This window comes from Sapajus apella, unplaced genomic scaffold, assembly GCF_009761245.1.
Source record: "Sapajus apella isolate SASKATOON/1434 unplaced genomic scaffold, GSC_monkey_1.0 scaffold59, whole genome shotgun sequence".
In the NCBI taxonomy this organism is placed as follows: Eukaryota; Metazoa; Chordata; class Mammalia; order Primates; family Cebidae; genus Sapajus; species Sapajus apella.
In genome coordinates, this window is record NW_022436999.1 from 2,597,813 (window position 1) to 2,605,995 (window position 8,183).

Genomic DNA, 8,183 nt, shown 5'->3' on the forward strand with positions numbered 1-8,183 from the left:
GAATCTGTCTTGTTCATGGCTATTTTTGGTAGGTAGATTTTTTATTACTGCTTCAATTACCTAACTCATTATTGGTTTATTCAAGATTTCAGTTTATTTCTGGTTCAATCTTAGGAGGTTGTGTTTTTCCACAACACACCAACACATCTTGAGTAAAGCAAAAGCAGTGTTTAAAGGAAAGTTTGTAGTGGTAAATGCCTACGTGAAAAGATAGATCTCAAATTAACAACCTCATGTCATACTTAAAGGACTTAGGAAAATAAACCAAATCCAAAGCTGTCAGAAAAGGAGAAATAAGAAATATTAGAGCAGAACTAAATGAAACTGAGACTTGCCTTATGACCGAGCTTGTGGTCAAATTTAGAGAATGTTCCATGTACAGATGATTTAAAAAATGTATATTTGTGGTTGTTGGGTGGAATATTCTGTAAATGTCTATTAGGTACATTTGGTCAAGAGTCCAATTTAAGTCCAGAGTGTTTTTTTTTTTTGTTAGTTTTCTGCCTCAGTTATCTGTGTAGTGCTGTCAGTGGGGTAGTGAAGTCCCCCACTATTATTGTTTCACTGTGTATCTCTTAAATCTAGTAGTATTTGTTTTATAAATCTGGATACTTTGACATTGGGTGCAGGTATAGGTAGGATAGTTGTCTTCTTATTGATTGAATTGAACATTTTATCATGAAATAATGCCATCTTTTTCATTTTCAATTTTTTTTTTAGCATTGTTCATTTAAAGTCTGTTTTATCTGCTGCAGGAATAGCAACTCATACTCTTTTTTTGTTTGTTTTCCATTTGCATGATAGATGTTTCTGTTTCTTTACTTTTAGCCTGGGGATGCTATTACATGTGAGATAGATCTATTGAAGACAGCAGAATGTTGTGTTTTAAATCCAGTTCGCCACTCTGTGTCTTTTGAGTGAATCATTTAGACCATTTACATGCAAGACTGATATTGATACATGAGGTTTCATTCCTATCATGGCCTTCTTAGTTGTTTTATAGTCTCAGTTGTGTAATTGTTTTGTAGCATCTGTGCACTTTGTACTTATGTGTTCTTTTATGGTAGCAGTATCATTCTTTCATTTTCATCTTTAGAACTCCTGTGAGTATTTCTTAGGGCTTGTCCGGTGGAGACAGTTTCCCTTAACATTTGCTTATCTAATAAAGGCTTTATTTCTCCTTTATTTATGAAGCTTAGTTTGGTAGGATAATGTCATTTTTTTTTTTTTTTTCTTTAAGAAGGCAAAAAATAAGCTTCAGTATTTTCTGGCTTGTAAAGTTTCTGCTGAGGACCTGCTGTTAATCTGATTAGATTTCCTTTATAGGTAATTTGGGCCTTTTCTCTAGTTGCCTTTAAGGGTTTTTTTTTTTGGGTATCAGCCTTGGATAGTCTGATGACTATATGGCTTGGGAATAGTTGTCTTGTATAGTATCTCTCAGATGTACTCTCACTTTTTTGTATCTGGTTCTTGACCCCTCTAGCAAGATAAGGAAAATTTTCCTGAATTGTTTCTATTTTTCTTTTTTTTTTTTTTTTTTAACTTTTTCTGGGTTAATTTGAAGGACCAGCCTTCAAGTTCTGAAATTCTTTCTTCTGCTTGGTCTAATCTGTTGTTAAAACTTCTAGCCGTATTTTGAAATTCCTTTAGCAAAATTTTCAATTTCAGAAGTTCTGTTTTTTTCTTCATATAGCTATCTTTTCTTTCATATCCTGAATTGTTTTTCTGGTGTCTTTGTAGTGGATTTCAACTTTTTGTTGGATCTCATTGAGTTTCCTTGAAATCCATATTTTGAATACTTTATCATTTCAAACTTCTCAGTTTGGATAGTATCCATTACTAGAGAGTTGGTGCAATCCTTTGGAGGTGTCAGGACATCTTGGCTTTTTATACTCCCAGAGTTCTTGCTGATTCCTTCTCATCTGAGGAGCTGCTACTTCTCATTTTTGAGTTTGTTATCATTTGCATGGAATCTTTTAATTTTGTAATCCTTTTTTCCCTTGAGGGTATGACTATGGTGTATGTTGTGTATGATCTTTTGGCTTCATTTATTGGCACTTTCAGGGGGCCAAGGCTCTATATTGTGTATTATAATGCCATCTTTTTCATTTTCTTTTTTTTTTTTTAGCATTGTTCATTTCAAGTCTGTTTTACCTGCTACAGGAATAGCAACTCACACTCTATTTTGTTTGTTTGTTTTCCATTTGCATGATAGATGTTTCTCCGTTTCTTTATATGGAGAAACATATATATGGGTACCTTGGTTGTGGATAGCCTCTTGGTAGTGGCTTTCTTAGATGCTGAATGTTGTAGTGATATATTGAACATATAAGTGGACGCACTATTTCCTGTGGGGCTGAGGGTGCAGCTCCCCAGGTCTCAGAAACTTATCTCGTAAACTAGCAGTAAGCCCTTTTTGTAGCAGGATTTTATTTGGTGGTGCAGTTCAGGCTGTAGTTCAGTAGTTGGAGATGATGCTTAAGAGTAAGAGCCACCTTGTGCTCAGGCTGATATCAAGTGGTAGCACCTGTGTTGAACAGGAGGCATGAGAAGGGTTAGGGGGGCCAGTGGGGAACAGGAAGCAATCTTGTTGTGGCCCACTGAGGTCTTGGAGGAAAGGTTGGGGAGGGGTACCAGGTCCTCATCCTGAGTCAGCAGGAATGCCATCTGCTTCCCTATCTTGCCCCTGTTGCAAAGCTCACAACCTTAGTTCATAAATACTTTGTCTTTTGGTTCCTGGTTGCAGAGCAGCTGTGGGCCACTGAAACACCCTCTTGAAGGCTTGGTACAGAGCCTCTTTTCCCAGTTTAGGGCAGGCAACTGTGTGATTTCTCTGTTCTCTGTTGCTGGGATGCTGCTGTTCTGTGTAGAGAGGGTGAGTTACACCCCACCATTTGAGTAAACTCATGCCACATGGGCTTACTTCCAGTAGGGATGGAGCTGCAGTGGAAAGCTTAAGAAATGCTTTCTCTGAGGCTGGGCACAGTGGCTCATGCCTGTAATCCCAGCAATTTGGGAGGCCAGGGCGGGTGGATCACGAGGTCAGGAGTTTGAGACCGGCCTGGCCAAGATGGTGAAACCCTGTCACTACTAAAAATACAAAAATTAGCTGGGTACAGTGGCACACGCCTATAATCCCAGCTACTGGGAGGCTGAGGCAGGAGAATTGCATGAACCCGGGAGGCAGAGGTTGTAGTGAGCTGAGCACCATTGCACTCCAGCTTGGGTGACAGAGTGAGACTCAGTTTCAAAAACAAAAATGCTTTCTCTGAGTGCATTCCCCAGCCTCCTGTGGGAAGAACTGCTGTGTCTGCAATAGTGTATGGCATTGGGTGGTGGGTGGGAGATGTCCCTCTCTCCATGTTTATTCCCTGGTGTTGGCACTGTGTCTCTCAGCAATCAGTGCTGCAACCACATTCCCTTTGTCCTAAGGGGACTTTGGCAGGCTGCATCCCCCACTCCTTTGTGGGTAGCCCATGCTGGGGGTTAGATCTCCAGGAGTCTCACAACTTCCTGGGGCCCATCAGTCTCCTGTGCTTGCCAAAGCCATAGTGGGTTGGGAGTTATGTTTGTGAGGGTTCTGGTGGTGTGATGACTCAAGGGCAGAGAAACCTTGGGCAGGGCAGGGGTCCACTAGGTGTCCACAACCAGTATTGCACCTGCCATCTCAGTTTGAGTCAGGGGAGTACATGAATTCCTGCAGAAGCTAGCCAATTGGTTCTCTATCTTTGGGAAGTTCCCAAATCACCATTATAGTCATGAAGTCATGAGGAGAGAGGGATTCCCAACAGTTTGGTGGTAAGCAGATTGTCAGAGGGGTGAAGGGAGCAGAGCCGCATTCGTAGCAACTTTTTCTGCAGGGCTCCAAGTTTCTCTGGGGTTGATCTCTGCCAGATTCTTCCTCTTTGTCTTTTGTTTCAGGGACTTTAATTGATTTACATGTAAAGTAATTATTGATGGGTGTGGGCTTACTATTGCTATTTCATTAATTTTTTTCTGGCTGTTCTGTAGTTCTTTTCTTTCTTTCTTCTCCTTTTTGTGACTTGATTTTTGTAATGTTAGGCTTTGATTTTTTTCGGTTTCTCTTTGGTATATCTCCTGTAAGTTTTTTTCTTTCTAGTTACCATGGGACTTACATAAACATATTTCTAACAGTCTATTTTAAGCCGATAACAATTTAACTATGCTCACATGCAAAAGTACCCATTTACTCCCCTAACTATTTATTGATGTCACAATTTACATCTATTTATATTGTGTATCCATTAATTGTTTTAGTAGTTCTTAATACTTTTTTCTTTTAACATTTTGATTAGGTTTAAAAGTGACTTAAATACTTTACAATATTGGAAGATTCTGTATTTACTTATGTATTTACCCTAACCAGTGAGTTTTGTACTCCTTTAGTCTTTCATGTTACTATTTAGTGTCTTTTTGTTTCAACTTGAATAACTTTGTGTAGCATTTTTCATAAGGCAAACCTAGTAGTGATGATGAACTTCCTCAGCTTTTGTTTGGGAAATTTTCCCTTGCCTTCATTTCTTTTTTTTTTTTTCCCCCATTTATTTATTTTATTGCATTTTAGGTTTTGGGGTACATGTGAAGAACATGCAAAATTGTTGCATAGGTATACACGTGGCAGTGTGATTTGCTGCCTTCCTCCCCATCGCCTACATCTGGCATCTCTCCCCTTGCTATCTCTCCCCAGCTCCCCACCCCCCACCGTCCCGACCCCAGTGTGTAGTGCTCCCCTCCCTGTGTCCATGTGTTCTCATTGTTCAACATCCGCCTATGAGTGAGAACATGCGGTGTTTGATCTTCTGCTCTTCTGTCAGTTTGCTGAGAATGATGGTTTCCAGGTTCATCCATGTCCCTACAAATGACCCAAACTCATCATTTTTGATGGATGCGTAATATTCCGCAGTGTATATGTGCCACATTTTCCCTATCCAGTCTATCGTCGATGGGCATTTGGGTTGGTTCCAGGTCTTTGCTATTGTAAACAGTGCTGCAATGAACATTCGTGTGCACGTGTCCTTATAGTAGAACGATTTGTAATCCTTTGGATATATACCCAGTAATGGGATTGCTGGGTCAAATGGAATTTCTATTACTTGGTCCTTGAGGAATTGCCACATTGTCTTCCACAATGGTTGAACTAATTTACACTCCCACCAACAGTGCAAAACTGCTCCCATTTCTCCACATCTTCTCCAGCATCTGTTGTCTCCAGATTTTTAAATGATTGCCATTCTAACTGGCGTGAGATGGTATCTCGATGTTGTTTTGATTTGCATTTCTCTGATGACCAGTGATGATGAGCATTTTTTCATATGTTTGTTGGCCTCATGTATGTCTTCTTTTGTAAAGTGTCTGTTCATATCCTTTGCCCACTTTTGAATGGGCTTGTTAGTTTTTTTCTTGTAAATCTGTTTTAGTTCTTTGTAAATTCTGGATATCAGCCCTTAGGAATACAACTAACAAGGAACGTAAAGGACCTCTTCAAGGAGAACTACAAGCCACTGCTCAATAAAATAAGACAGGACACAAACAGATGGAGAAACATTCCATGTTCATGGTTAGGAAGAATCAATATCGTGAAAATGGCCATACTGCCCAAAGTAATTTACAGATTCAGTGCTATCCCCATCAAGCTACCAATGACCTTCTTCGCAGAACTGGAAAAAAACCACCTTAAACTTTATATGGAACCAAAAGAGAGCCCGCATAGCCAAGTCAATTCTAAGCAAAAAGAACAAAGCGGGAGGCATCACACTACCGGACTTCAAACTATACTACAAGGCTACAGTAATCAAAACAGCATGGTACTGTTACCAAAACAGAGATATAGACCAATGGAACAGAACAGAGGTCTCGGAGGCAACACAACATATCTACAACCAACTGATGTTTGACAAACCAGACAAAAACAAGCAATGAGGAAAGGATTCCCTGTTCAATAAATGGTGTTGGGAAAGCTGGCTAGCCATGTGCAGAAGGCAGAAACTGGACCCCTTCCTGACACCTTACACTAAAATTAACTCCAGATGGATTTAAGACTTAAACATAAGACCTAACACCATAAAAACCCTAGAAAACCCTTGCCTTCATTTCTAAGGACAACTTTGCTGGGTATAGCATTCTTGGTTAGCAGGTTTTTCTTTCTTTCAGCACTTTAAATATATAGTGATCTCCCAGTACCTGTGGGTTTATTGGTTCCAAGAAATTCTACAGATAATATAATTCACAAATTCTAAAGTCTCTTGTAAATAATGTATTTGCATATAGACTGTGTACATCTTCCTGTACACTTTACATTATCTGTAGTTTACTCATAATACTCAATAAAATGTAAAGGCAACATATATATTTGTTCTAACTATATTACACTTTAAAAAAGTTATTATTATTTTAGAAGCACCAGAGTCCATGAGGCATTTTATTTGTAAATATATGTATTATATCCCTAGAAAAAGAATCCCAGGATTTTCCCTCCTGTGTGTTTTCATCTTGCTTCTTCATGGTCCCTGATGCCAGCTGAGGTGGTCAGTACAATGAAACCAAACTGTCGGGACGGAAGCAGATTATTCTGCCATTTTTCTAGATCTTTGAGTTTTGCACATCAAATCTGGGGCTGATCACACCACACTTGTTTAGCCTGCTTGTGAGGTTCACAACAATTTTCCCAGCTCTGTGATAGTCAATGATTTCAAATTCGCCAATGTAACCATGCTTCATCATCACAGTGAGAAACCAGATGATGACTTTGGAGCACGGCCTAATAAGCACCTGGCGTTTGCCTCTCTTTTCGGCATTGTTGATGCTCTTGAGAGCATCAGCCAGGACATTCATGCACACCATTGTGGCGTCACGGAAAGATGGCGGAAAGAGTATGACACTTCTTATTTACGTTTTTAATTGGTAGCTTGTTTTTTGTTTTGATACACAGTTCCTTGAATCTCCAGTTGGAGAACATGTGCATATGAAGGGCTGACTGTATATATCATCTCATGCTCTTGGCCTGCATAGTTTCTGATGAGAAATCTCGCGGTAGTCTTATGGAGCTCCTTTGTCTGTAATGAGTCACTTTTCTCTTGCTGGTTTGAAAATTTTCTAGTTGTCTTTGTGATTTTTGACACTTTGACCATAATGCCTTGTTCTAGACCTTTTTGGATTTATTCTATTTGAGCTTCATGAATCTAGATGTTCATTTCCATACCCAGATTTGGGAATTCTTGAGCCATTATTTTTTTAAATTAGGTTTTTACCCCTTTCTCTTTCTCTTCTCCTCTGGGCCTTCCATAATGTATATATTGGTTTGTTTGATGGAGTACCATGATTCCTTTAAGATGTTTTGGCTTCTTTCCATTATTGTTTCATTTTGCTGTGTGACTATATAATTTCAAATTGCCCATCCTCAAATTTTCAAATTCTGTCTTCTGCTTGATAAAGTTTGCTGTTGAATCTCTCTTGTGATTTTTTAGTCCAGTTATTCTTTAATAAAATTTAATTCTCTAGTATTAAATAATTTTAGTTAAATTATATTTATTTTATTTTATTTTTAAGATGAGGTCTTGTTGTGTTTGTTGCCCTGAGCTGGAGTGCAGTGGTGTAATCGTAGCTCACTGCAGGTTCAAACTTCTGGGCTCAAGCAATCCTCTTGCCTCAGTTTCCTGAGTAGCTGGGACTACAGGCATACCCTACAATGCCTATCTATTAAATTTTTTTTTTTTTTTTTTTAGAGAAGGAGTCTTGCTGTGTTACCCAGGCTGGTCTTAAAATCCTGTCTTCAAGCAATCTTCCCACATCAGCCTCTTCAGTAGCTAGGATTGCAGGTGTGAGCCACTGTGCCTGGCTTGAAAAAAAAAATCATATCTATCTCTGTTGATACTCTCAGTTTAGTCATGTTTCATTTTTTGATTTAGTTTAGTTATCTGTCACCATTCTCTTATCTCACTGAGCTTTTTTAGGATGATTAATTTGAATTATTTTCAATTACTTCATAAATTCCCATTTATTTTTGGTTGGTTAGTAGAGATCTATTTTCTTTTTTTTTTTTCCCTTATTTTTCAATTTTTTCTTGATTTTTCATATTTCTTATATGGTTGTATTCATGTCTGTACATTTGATGAAACAACTTTTTCCCTGTGTTGCAGATCAGTGTCAGCTGTAGGGAGGCAATC

General features: G+C 38.7%; 1 pseudogene; it reads right to left on the reverse strand.

Annotated features, from left to right (window-relative positions):
• Window positions 1-6,415: 6,415 nt before the first annotated feature.
• On the reverse strand, window positions 6,416-6,889 carry LOC116528504 (annotated as a pseudogene).
• Between the last annotated feature and the right edge of the window lie 1,294 nt (window positions 6,890-8,183).